This window comes from Musca autumnalis, unplaced genomic scaffold (assembly GCF_047663935.1).
Source record: "Musca autumnalis isolate F117 unplaced genomic scaffold, ASM4766393v1 scaffold_4, whole genome shotgun sequence".
Lineage (NCBI taxonomy): Eukaryota > Metazoa > Arthropoda > Insecta > Diptera > Muscidae > Musca > Musca autumnalis.
The window spans coordinates 75,702,323-75,715,168 of record NW_027411977.1 but is presented as its reverse complement, the minus strand read 5'-3'; the positions used below and the strand labels follow the sequence as shown (position 1 = coordinate 75,715,168).

General features: G+C 43.0%; 1 protein-coding gene across 1 annotated transcript in view; it reads left to right on the top strand.

The window, feature by feature from the left end:
- Window positions 1–12,846, top strand: part of LOC141400771 (uncharacterized) — a 51,398-nt gene that overhangs the window by 35,612 nt on the left and 2,940 nt on the right. The gene's annotated exons all lie outside the window — the stretch shown is intronic.

Below are 12,846 nucleotides of genomic sequence, written 5' to 3'. Positions count from 1 at the left end.
TCAGGTAGCACATCCGCGGTTCTTAACGAATCTGTATAAAATTTGTCTTATTGACGTATTTTTAACAGGGGGTCACTGAAATCGGATGCGCCTTATAATCATATGAACATCGCGTTATTTTTACCCACATAAAGCATTTTGGTGTAGTAAGATGCAACTGATGGCACACTTTGGTCGCTGAATGAAACATGGAAAAATGCAAACATATTGATAGAGATGCACTCGCTCTATGCGAAAAGCACATGCGCCTCAACTGATTTTAACTATTTCGCGCGTTATACGGTTTTTAACTTTTTATGTTTTTTCTTTGATTGTAATATCAATACTACTCTTTATTTCCTAATTCTATTGCTTATAACACTAAGCAAATATACGTTCACGATGATAAACTATTTTCCTTGAAGAGGTTTTAGCAAAATAATACAGGTTTTGTTTGGAAATTTAGCGAAATAGTAGAATAACTCACAAAAAATTTTCTCAAATGTTTCGTATTAAACCAAAAAATATATTCTTGAAATAATGTTCCAACAATAAACTTTTGTATTTTGTTGTAGCTGCAATATGCAATTTAGGTCCTAATCTATAAAATTTTGGTCTCACATTTTTCTGGACACTGTCTAGATTCTGTACGTATTTTTAATTTATTTTTTAAAGATTTTTATGGACTCTGAGTTAGAATAAATAAAATTTACTCCAAGATTCCTTCATTATTTTTTGATTTTCCGCGTAAATGAAAATAAATGTAGCAAATATTTAGGCGTCTACGGATAGATATTAAATGTTGTTACCGATTTATATATACATTTTGGTATTACAACACAAAGGGAAGTTTTAAATATTTTTTCTTTATAAGGGAATAAAACCCCCCATAACTTTTGGGCGCAGCATCCAATTTAGTGAACGCGAACAGATTTGAAACCGCGATTTTTTTCTTAACCCATGTACCAAAAATCGTGAATGTGCTTGTAAAAAAAATTTTTAATTTTTTTTCGGTGGAATTGTAAAGGAAATTTGAAATTTACCATATACCCTCTTAAGCCTAAAGACTGAGGGTATAAAAAACGGTCAGCTTTACCGACAGTGAAGCCAAATGCCATATGTATAATATGGTTATTTTTATTAGTGATATGTATCTTACTTACTTAGCTGGCCCATTACAGAACATTTGTTCAATAGGCCGAACTAAGAAAAGATCTCCATTTCTCTCTATTTGTTGCTTCGCATTCTGGAATACCGCGCCTTTTCATCTCTTCATCCACTTGTTTGCGCCATCTATTCCTTGGCCTGTCAATTCTGCGTGCACCGCCAAGCGGTCCGTATTTATACGCCTTTTTAGTGGGTTCATCATCGCTCATTCTTATGATATGGCCTAGCCAACGCAATCGCTGCATCTCGATACGTTTAACAATATTGATGTCTTTGTATAGCAGATACAGCTCGTGGTTCATGCGACGTCGATATTCACCGTTAACGCAGATTGGTCCGTAGATCTTTCGAAGAATTTTTCTCTCAAACACACCAAGCACTGCCATGTCTGCTTGCGCAAGTACCCAGGCTTCGGAGCCATACATCAGCACGGGTAGTATCAGTGTTTCGTAGAGCGTTATTTTTGTTTGACGGGATGTGGCTTTGTTTTTAAACTGCTTACTTAAACCAAAGTAGCATCTGTTGGCCAAAACAATACTTCTTTTTATTTCACAACTGATGTCGTTTGTTGTGTTTACGGAGGTGCCGAGGTAGACGAAGTCTTTTACTACCTCAATATTATATCAGACCATCAACTTGGTCTTCTCACCGTTTACCGCCAGACTCACTTTAGCAGATTCTCCTTCGACCTTCATAAAGGTATCAGTTACTTCTTTTACTGATCGGCCCATGATGTCTATATCATCAGCAGAAGCAAGTAACATGTGACTATTGGTGTAGATTGTGCCACTTCTTTTGATGTTTGCCTCTCGTATAACCATTTCCAGCAGGATGTTGAAGAGATCACACGAAAGCCTGTCTCCTTGTCTGAAACCTCTTTTGGTACCAAACTCTTCGGAGAGGTTCTTTCCTATTTTAACTGAGGATCTCGTGTCAGTTAAAGTCATTTTACAAAGCCGGATGAGCTTTGCGAGGATACCAAATTCAGACATGGCTTGGAATACCTTTGAGCGCAGCGGGCTGTCGAAGGCTGCTTTATAATCGACAAAAAGGTGGTAGGTGTCGATCTGCATCTCTTGGGTCTTCTCCAGGATTTGCCGCAGGGTAAATATCTGGTCAATGGTGGACTTGCCAGGTCTAAAGCCGCATTGGTATGGTCCAATTATCTCGTTGACCATAGGTTTTAGTCGTTCGCACAATACCCCTGACACGATCTTGTAGGCAATAGGGAGTATGCCCCTATATTTTGAGCATACAGTCTTATCTCCCTTCTTGTGGACGGAGCACAGAATACTCAGGTTCCAATCGTCGGGTTCTCGTTCTTCCTGCCAGATGGTGCTAACTAGCTGATGGATACATCTTATCAGCGTGTCGCCTCCGGTTTTGAACAGCTCGGCTGCTAAGCCATCGGCTCCTGCTGCCTTATTATTCTTCAGCCGGTTGATTGCTGTTTTTACCTCATCTTGGCTGGGCGGTATACATTCAATACCATCTTCTGGGATTGGGACTGTGGTATCTTCGTCGTCTTCGCTGCTATTGGATACCAACAGTTTTGAAAAATGCTCTTTCCACATCCTGAGCACACTATCTGTATCAGTTACCAAATTACCTTGCTGGTCTCTACAGGAGGATGTGCCTGTACCAAAGCCATCAGTTTGATGCTTGACTCTTTGGTAGAATTTTCGGACTTCATTCTGGCTCCTGTACATCTCGATTTTTTCACACTCCCGCTTTTCCATCTCTCTCTCTTTTTCCTGCGGAAAAGACGTTTCTCCTCTCTCCTTTTCTCCCTGTATCTCTCTCGTGCGCTACGCGTTGCTACGGATTGTAAAGTAGCCTTATATGCCGCATTTTTCTCTTCGGTGGCAGCACGACACTCCTGATCATACCATGGATTCCTTGCTGGAGGTCTCTGGTATCCAAGTATGGATTTTGCGGCTGTTTGCATGGAGTGGGCAATGATTTGCCATTGCGCTGATATGCTATCGGGATGAGGAGTGCTTTGATTAAGCAATTGGGCTAGTTGAGTGGAATATGCTGTGGCTATCTGTTGTGATTGCAGCTTACCGATGTCTAACTTTCGTGTTGTGTCTGTTCGTACTTTGTTTGCTACGTTTAACCGGATGCGTACCTTAGCTGCAACAAGGTAGTGGTCCGAATCAATGTTTGCGCCTCGGAACGATCGTACATCCAACACGCTCGATGAATGTCTTCCATCTAGCACAACATGATCAATTTGATTTCTTGTTTTCTGATCTGGAGACAGCCAGGTGCCCTTATGAATATCGAGATGATTAAATCTGGTACTGCTAACTACCATGTTTTTTGCAGCTGCAAAGTCTATCAGCCTCTTACCATTGTCAGATTTTTCACTGTGGAGACTGAATTTCCCGACTGTTGGGCCAAAGATATTCTCCTTTCCAATTTTGGCATTAAAATCGCCTAGAATAATTTTAATGTCATGGGCAGGGCAACGGTCATATGTTTCTTCTAAGCGCTCGTAAAATATATCTTTGGTCTGTTCGTCCTTTTCTTCAGTGGGAGCATGAGCGCAAATAAAGCTGATGTTGAAGAATTTAGCTTTTATTCGAATTGCAGCAAGTCTTTCATTCACTGGTGTGAAGCTTGATACCAGATGTTGTAGCCTCCGACTACTAACTACGAATCCACAACCAAACTCATGCTTTACGTCATGGCAGCTATAATACAGTGCGTCACCTTTAGGTGTTGTTGTGACGCCTTTCCCAATCCATCGTATTTCCTGTATGGAAGTAATATCGGCCTTGTTCTTTTCAAGTTCGTCTGCCAATGCGAAGACTGAACCTTCTCTGTAAAGAGTGCGAACATTCCAGGTGCAGATTCGCCGACCATGGTCCTTAAAACGTTTGCGCCTTTCCCAATCCATCGTATTTCCTGTATGGCAGTAATATCGGCCTTGTACTTTTCAAGTACGTCTGCCAAAGCGAAGACTGCACCTTCTCTATAAAGAGTGCGAACATTCCAGGTGCAGATTCGCAGATCATGGTCCTCAAAACGTTTGCGCCTTTCCCAATCCATCGTATTTCCTGTATGGCAGTAATATCGGCCTTGTACTTTTCAAGTACGTCTGCCAAAGCGAAGACTGCACCTACTCTGTAAAGAGTGCGAACATTCCAGGTGCAGGTTCGCAGATCATGGCCCTTAAAACGTTTGCGGGGTTCGTCAACTTTAGAGAGGTTTGTTTTTCTTTTCTTTCGTTTTTTCATAGTAGGCTGTTTTTTCTGGGGGAGGGTTACTAACCCGACGCCCAAACTCAAGTTTTTAACGTTATTATGGATGAACGCGCGGCACATGTTAGCTCACTACCTTTAACGGGTGTTAAAGGTAGTTCCCCAGGTGACACCACGGGGAGGTCAGTGTCCACTTGAGATGAAAGAGGGACCAAGATAAATCCTGGGCTTTTCCATGTTAAAACCGGTCAGGACGGTTGCTTGGTATCTTCCTTCCCCTACGGGAAAAATGTGCCTCATCGAAATAATGGTTTTAGACCCCATGTATGTTTGGGTAAAATCTGTTTAGACAATTAGGAGTAAATTTAGCAATGTCCGTCCGTTTGTCCGTCTGTCTGGCTGGCTGGTTCGAGAATTATCGTGCGTACCAGCCAGGTTCGAACCAAATTTTGGGTATCGTAATATTTTGCCTAAACTTACATAGTTTAAGTTCGAAGGTGAGTCATTTCGGTCTACTCTTCCGGTACCACTTCTACAAAAGTTCGAAAATGTTCGGAAAATTTGGGCACTCGATAACTCTTGAAGGGAGTAACGTATTTGATCAATAATTTACACATCGTGAAATTTCTACCAGACTTTGATGAGGTTCCAATCGGTCCACTCCATCGGGTACCTTCTACACAAAATTTCGGAAGAGTTCAGTTTAGGACCTCCGCTTGAATCGCTTTGGTTTTTGTTGTAAAAACTTGTATTCACTGTCCCCTTTACGACGGTACAAGTTTCATCAGGGGCAAGTCCATACTTCCTAAGAAAATAGTCTGAAAGGTGCAAACAAAACCCCTATGACACCGTGTGTAGTGGTTGGAGCGCAAGATAACCCTCGAACGGATTTGCAGATTCGGTCCAAAATTTGGTCGTCGTAATATATTGTTAAAACTAAGTTTAAGTTCGAAGATAAGCCATATCGCTCCACTCCTTCAGAGGTACATCCCCAACAAAAGCAAAAATGTTCGGAAAAATTGTGCGCACGATAACTCTTGATGGTAGTGACCGATTTGGTCCATACTTTACACATCCTAATATAGCTACCAGGTATAGATCAGGTTCGAATATGGACTATATTTGTCTACTCCTTCGGGTACATCCCACACAAAAATTCGCATAAGTCCACTTTAAGACCTGCTCTCGAATCACTTTGATTTTTGTTGAAGCAACTTGCATTCACTGAACCCCTTTATGATGGTACAAGTTTTTTTGAGGGGCAAGTAAATACTTCCTACTTCCTGAGAAAATGGACCGAAAGTTGTAAAAATCCCTATGGCACCATGTGTAGTGGCTGGAGCGCACTATAGCACTCGAACTGGTCAATCGATTTGTTTGGAAATTTGGCCTTCGACATATTTTGTCCTAACTTAGTTACAGTTCGAAGATGGGTAATACCGGTCTACAACTTCAAGTACTTCCCTCCAAAATTTTAAAATGCTTTGTTCCAGAACCTGCAATAAGCTACTATTTTCTACTGCGATAACATTTTTTCCTTTATGTTATCGGAAAAAATATTAAAAATGAGTAGGTTCTTGCAGTTCTGGAACAGATCGAAAATGTTACTAAAATGGTAAGCACGATACACTTTCTTGAACGAGGTAACCAATTGGGTCCAAACTTTGGATCTTCTAATATTTTGTCCAAATTTAGTTTACCTTCCAAAAGTGGCCCATATTGGTCCTCTCCTAAAGGTACCCTCCCTGCAAAAGTTAAACATTTTTGTTTAAGTGAAGTTTAAGGTCTGTTCGAAGATCCTTTCTTGAACGGGGTAACCAATTTGGTCCAAACTTAGGATCTTCTAATATTTTGTCCAAATTTAGTTTAACTTCCAAAAATGGCCTATATTGGTCCCCTTCTTAAGGTACCTTCCCTGCAAAAGTTAAACATTTTTGTTTAAGTGCAGTTTAGGGTCTGTTCGAAGATCCTTTGGAAATGTATACCGATGCTATGCGTTGTGGTCCTCTTTACAGCGATATTATGTTTTCCGGCGACAAGTTCATGCTTCCTGGCACACTGGTCCAAATGTTATACGATAACCCACTGAAATGAATAGTGGGTGCGATATCTATGGAAAAGATATGACTCCCGAAATAAGATCCACTTTCATACTGGACTATGTCGGTCCATTTCTTCAAGTACCTCCTCCGCAACACTTTTGAACTTTAATCCTAATCCACATTTTTGCCTGTAAGTTCAAATGTTCAAAAAGGGCCTCAAAATTCTGAAAAGTTCCTAAATACATTCGATCTGTTTGAATAACCTTACTCAATGCACCTTGTTTGGGTTCTAAAACCATTATTTCTAAAACTTTAGCCAAAACGCTTAGGATATAATTATTCTGCGACAGACAGATCCCATTAACACGGTCTACTCATTTTTGCTAGGGTTTTGAAGCTTTCGGGAGAAGTACGGAAAATCACATTATATTGGTGTACTGGAGACCACAAATATTACCTTCAGTAAACACCTGGACATAACTGCACTTATGTGCGGAAAATGTATAAAGGAGTGGCCATAAATATTGTGGCATTTGAAGGGCACATCTGATGATGACAAAGACTTTTTTGTTCCACAAACATTCCACAAGGGACAACTGAGACTTCTCTCATATCAATGAGTGCACCCCGATTCGTATTAGCTCAATGATATGGCACCTGCTGTTTATCGCAGAGCCCGAACGGCGTGTCCTACGACACCACTTGTAGAGAAGTTTTACATAACTGAAACACTCAGGAAATGTCGCAAACATTTCATTGAGGAATAATTTGCCAACGTTAAAAATTTGTGCAAAAAAGTGTGCAAAGCGGGGTCTGCATACAATTGAACCACGGGGCACCTAAAAACCACCAGCTATAATATTTTCAAACACAAAGTGGTCTGTTGTTAAAATTCTAACATGATCCGAGAAGTGGCTTTAAATTGGATGTAAACGTAAATAGTTTCAACTTGAAGAAGTACCTGAAGGTAGCCCATGTTGATAATTGATCTTTATTTGGTTGTTGAAACAGTTCGTTTTCTTGCTTAATCCGGCTCTGGCTCTATCTCTAGGTCTAAAAATATGGCTGCTTCAAAGAGTTGTAACCACACAGCTACTGTAGTTAGTTGAGTAGATTTGGTGGGGCGTTTGAAACGGTGCAGGGTGTCGTGCTGGCCTATATCGCATGCTGGGCAGATGTTTTTCCCGGTGTCATCAATCCATGCCCTATGAGAATATAGTCTGCTGCATCATCCCGAACGAAGTTGAAACAAAACAAGTCTGGTTTGTCATGACAGCTGAAGTTCTTCAGCTTCCATACATGGGGCATGTACTCAGTGGACCGGTGTTGTTTATGGCATTTGCGACTGTAAACTTGCTGATGTAGGCGTTCCCTCTTATATTGTTCGACCTGTATCTCTCTCTAGATCATGAAGATACCTCCTCACATGTCTGGGTGGGGAGGTTCTATCCACCACATGGTAATTAGGGTCATCCTACTACCCAAGGTAACAGTCAAGCAAGTACCGCAACGAGAGCATGCCACTGAATTGCAGTACTGGAAGAATCGTTGTCTCTTCATGCAGATGAGCCAAAGATGACATGAGGAGACACCCTGTTGCCGTTCTCAGTGCGGCGTTCTGACAGGATTGAATATTTTTCCATCGTGTTGCACTTATGTTCGCGGACCACACTGTCGTTGCATAGTTTAACACAGACCCACCTATCGCATTATATGTGCTCAAAATGTTTATTTGTCTGTCACCATGTTGCTGTTCTCAGGACGGCGTTCTGACAGGTTTGAATATTTTCCATCGTGGACAACACTGACATCACATAGCTTACCCAAGACCGACTTATCGCGTTATGTGTGGTCTTTGTCTGCAACCCAAGTTCTTCTGTCCAGGGGCTTGAGAACCTTGTTCCTACATCTCAGCCTGTCGCAGATAGCTGTGGTATGCACGGACGACGTGAACATACTGTCAGTTGTGACCCCTAGAATATTGGTGTAATTAGTGGTCGACCATCGGCCAGGATATTCAACTCTTTGTTCATCTTCGCAGACCATGGGAAAAACAGAGTGGTCGTAGGCTTAGTGGCGGATATTTGATATTCCTTGCCAGGAAAAAGGAAAAAGGCGCCGATATCATCCGCATGCGCACCGATCTGAATGTCATCTGGAATGAGGTGGAATACAGGAAAGGTAGAGTTTAAATAATTTTGGAGATATCACTCCTCCTTGAAGAACCCTTTGTTTCACAATACGGGGTCTTGACTTCTTGTTCCTGCCATCCACACATATAATTGATTAGGCAGCAATTCAAACTTGGCCGGAGGATAGTCTGCTCAATGCCCTCGAACAGCATGGAGTACTGAGCAGTATCGAAAGATTTTAAAAAGTCGTGTTCCACCACTTTGTCATATCACACGGCTTGAACCTGTAGAGTCCTCAACTAATATGTGTGGAGATTACGGATCCAATGCTGATGATCGGCACGTTGATAGCTATTTCTGCTGCTGTGGAGGAGTAAAGTCTCAGAAGTCTTTGGTACAAGTCACAAAAGCGAAATCAGCCCGTAAGATTCACATTTGCTGACACACTTGCCTGACTTCAGTAATGGGACCACCCGGCCCATTTTCACAGACTTCGAGTACGACACGGTTGACTAGCGACAGGTTGAGATCTTTCGAGAGATACTCAACTACCCGTTAATGCAGATGTTTTAACTGTACCATCGCGATACCGCCAGGACCTAATGCTTTGTACTATTCTTGTCGACCGAGGTGATTTTCAAATTGTGGATTAAAAAACTGACACGACCCTTGGGATCTGTTAGAGTAACGTGGCTAATCCATTGTAAATTGTGGTGGTTCCTTCTCGACGGGAAGAGATCTAATCCGACGTAGTACTCTTATCTTCGTTCCGTCACTCCCGCGGTGTATGCTCGACAAATTGTCGACTAAAAAACTTGCGTACCTCATCGGATCAGTGGGCGTAACGTCGCCAAGGAGGAGTAAAGCCTCAGGAGTCTTTGGTACAAGTAACAAAAGCGAAATCAGCCCGTACGATTCACCTTCGTTGACATCCTTGCCTGACTTCAGTAACGGGACCACCCGGCCCATTTTCACAGCCTTCAGGTACGATACGGTTGACCTTTCGTGAGATACTCAACTCCCGGTTCATCCAGCTGTTTCAACATTACCATCGCGATACCGCCAGAACCTAACGCTTTGTATGATTCAGCGTTCCTAATCACATGCTCCTTGATGGGAGGAGAACTAATGCGGCCTGTACTATTCTCGTCGACCGAGGTGATTGTCAAATTGTGGATTAAAAAACTAACACGACCCTTGGGATCTGTTAGCGTAAAGTGGCTAATCCATTGTAAATTGTGGTGGTTCCTTCTCGACGGGAAGAGATCTAAACCGACGTAGTACTCTTCTCTTCGTTCCGTCACTCCCGGGGTGGAAGCTCGACAAATTGTCGACTAAAATACTTGCGTACCTCATCAGATCAGTGGGCGTAACGTCGCCAAGGAGGAGTAAAGCCTCAGGAGACTTTGGTACAAGTCACAAAAGCGAAATCAATCCGTACGATTCACCTTTGCTGACATCCTTGCCTGGCTTCAGCAACAGGACCAACCGGCCCATTTTCACAGACTTCGGGTACGATACGGTTGACTAGCGACAGTTTGAGATCTTTCGTGAGATACTCAACTCCCGGTTCATCCAGCAGTTTCAACATAACCATCGCGATACCGCCAGGACCTAATGCTTTGTACTATTCTTGTCGACCGAGGTGATTGTCAAATTGTGGATTAAAAAACTGACACGACCCTTGGGATCTGTTAGCGTAACGTGGTTAATCCATTGTAAATTGTGGTGGTTCCTTCTCGACGGGAAGAGATCTAATCCGACGTAGTACTCTTATCTTCGTTCCGTCATTCCCGCGGTGTATGCTCGACAAATTGTCGACTAAAAAACTTGCGTACCTCATCGGATCAGTGGGCGTAACGTCGCCAAGGAGGAGTAAAGCCTCAGGAGTCTTTGGTACAAGTCACAAAAGCGAAATCAGCCCATACGATTCTCCTTTGCTGACATCCTTGCCTGACTTCAGTAACGGGACCACCCGACCCATTTTCACAGCCTTCATGTACGATACGGTTGACATTTTGTGAGATACTCAACTCCCGGTTCATCCAGCTGTTTCAACATTACCATCGCGATACCGCCAGGACCTAACGCTTTGTATGATTCAGCGTTCCTAATCACATCCTCCTTGATGGGAGAAGATCTAATGCGGCCTGTACTATTCTTGTCGACCGAGGTGATTGTCAAATTGTGGATTAAAAAACTGACACGACCCTTGGGATCTGTTAGCGTAACGTGGCTAATCCATTGTAAATTGCGGTGGTTCCTTCTCGGCGGGAAGAGATCTAATCCGACGTAGTACTCTTCTCTTCGTTCCGTCACTCCCGGGGTGGATGCTCGACAAATTGTCGACTAAAAAACTTGCGCACCTCTTCGAATCTGTCAGCGTAACGTCGCCAAACGTGACTAAGATCTTATCTTCCCTCTTTCCTGGGTTCGAGAGTGACTTAACCGTAAATTCACTAATTTCGGCTCCAATGTTTCAACTCTTCGGATAATCTGGCCGCTTGTGCTCCACCCTACCACCCCATTACATCCAGTGTCAGCTCTCTAACTCTGGGCTTAATGGGGTTGACTCGACGAAGTTCATCAGACTCTTTTGCTTGCCCTGCCACCTCTGCTAGGAAATTTGGTCTCACTTCGGGTATGCGACCAGCAGCTATATAGCGAGCGGATGCAGCTGCGATTATGTCTTGGAACATAATTTCTGCTACCCGAACATCAGAAGAGTTGTGCAGTTCTCTGAGGCGGTGATTGTTGAACTCGACATTAACGAAAGTGCGGCTTTCAGAGGTGATGAAGTCGGGCGGTCTGCTGATGTAGACGATTATGGGAAGATGATCTGACCCAAGAGAAATAACAAGTTGCCAAATGACGTCATTTGTCAGACCAGGTGACACGATGTTTGGCGAACTATAACACACTCTCGATAATTCTGGTAGGAGCATCCTCATTGGTTGCGCTGGCTGAGAAGATTAATAGCTCTACGTTATCGCTATCAATATTCTCAGCCAGCACTATATCCCTCTGGTCATTACCTAGGACCGAATGCCACAACTCATGAATGCCCCCTAAGACCAGTCGGCTATAACCTTCCAAAAGCGGACTAATGTTGGACCTTTAACCTGGAGCATAGCTAGTAAGTAGGCGGGATGTATACGTTAAGGAACTCTACCTCGACAGTACCACACCAACCTGGAGTACAGCTATTAAGTAGGCGGGATGTAGGCAGTCGGCAATTTCACACCTAACTGCTGCCTCTACACATTCCATGTGTCGGGTCATTGGAGCCAAACCTAAGCGACATACATAGGTCTGTACTGAACAAACTGGTGCAACAGGAAGGCTATTTCCCCACCACCATTACTGGTGTGATCCTTCCATAACACGCTGTAATCATCACAGTGCTGTAAGCTGCAGGTGGTTTTGAGCTTGGTTTCCTATACCGCCGCGACCTCGTGTACTGATGACGGGTTTTCGCAGCATGCAGCAATATAGTACTTATCGTAGTCCCGCAAATGAGCAAGTTCAGGCCAACCCTTGACATGCATCCACTCCCAACATCTATTGCATCTCACCGAAGGTTATATGTGGTGGTTGCGAGCACATCCTGGGTTTTCCTTCGTCCCGGAACGGACCAAAAGAATTCCAACACAGAAAATGCAACCGCTGACCGGAACACTGATTTAGTGAGGTTTTGGGTCAATCCGGTGTAGGAGAACCCACCTACGTGAGAATGATCCAAGATTGGTAGTCACTCCTTTCTATAGCTGTCGTGTCCACCCGCCATTTTAATTGGTCACCGTAGGATTCTGTAAAGTTTTGAACCATTATTTCGTAAAGTATGGACTTACCCACGGACACAAGAACTGAATTCGTTACAAATGTCAAAGGGATCCTCTAATAGCCCTTAACTCGAAGAAATTAATCTAAAAAGAATTCAATAGGACCCAACAAAATATTGAGTGTGAAAATATCTTAGTATGTTTTTGAACACAGTCAACTGCCCCTGCCCGCCACCTCTCCATCACAATCTAGCATTTATGTCTCTCAGGGAACAGGTATTGCAACACCCTCACGTCCCATCAAAAAACAATAGAAGACTTCAAACAACTACATTTACCACCATCCGGAGGAAAACCCTTGATTCAAGACGAATTCCAAGCCTTGGTAGATGCTGGCTATCCAGTAATTGCTGTACCCGTTCCTGTACCGGTACCCTATGAGCAGTACGTTAAAGATCATCCCCAACAAATTTGACCCCACAATGCAGGATCCGCACTTATTTTGAATATATGTAGGTTTAGGGTTAAAAAGGAA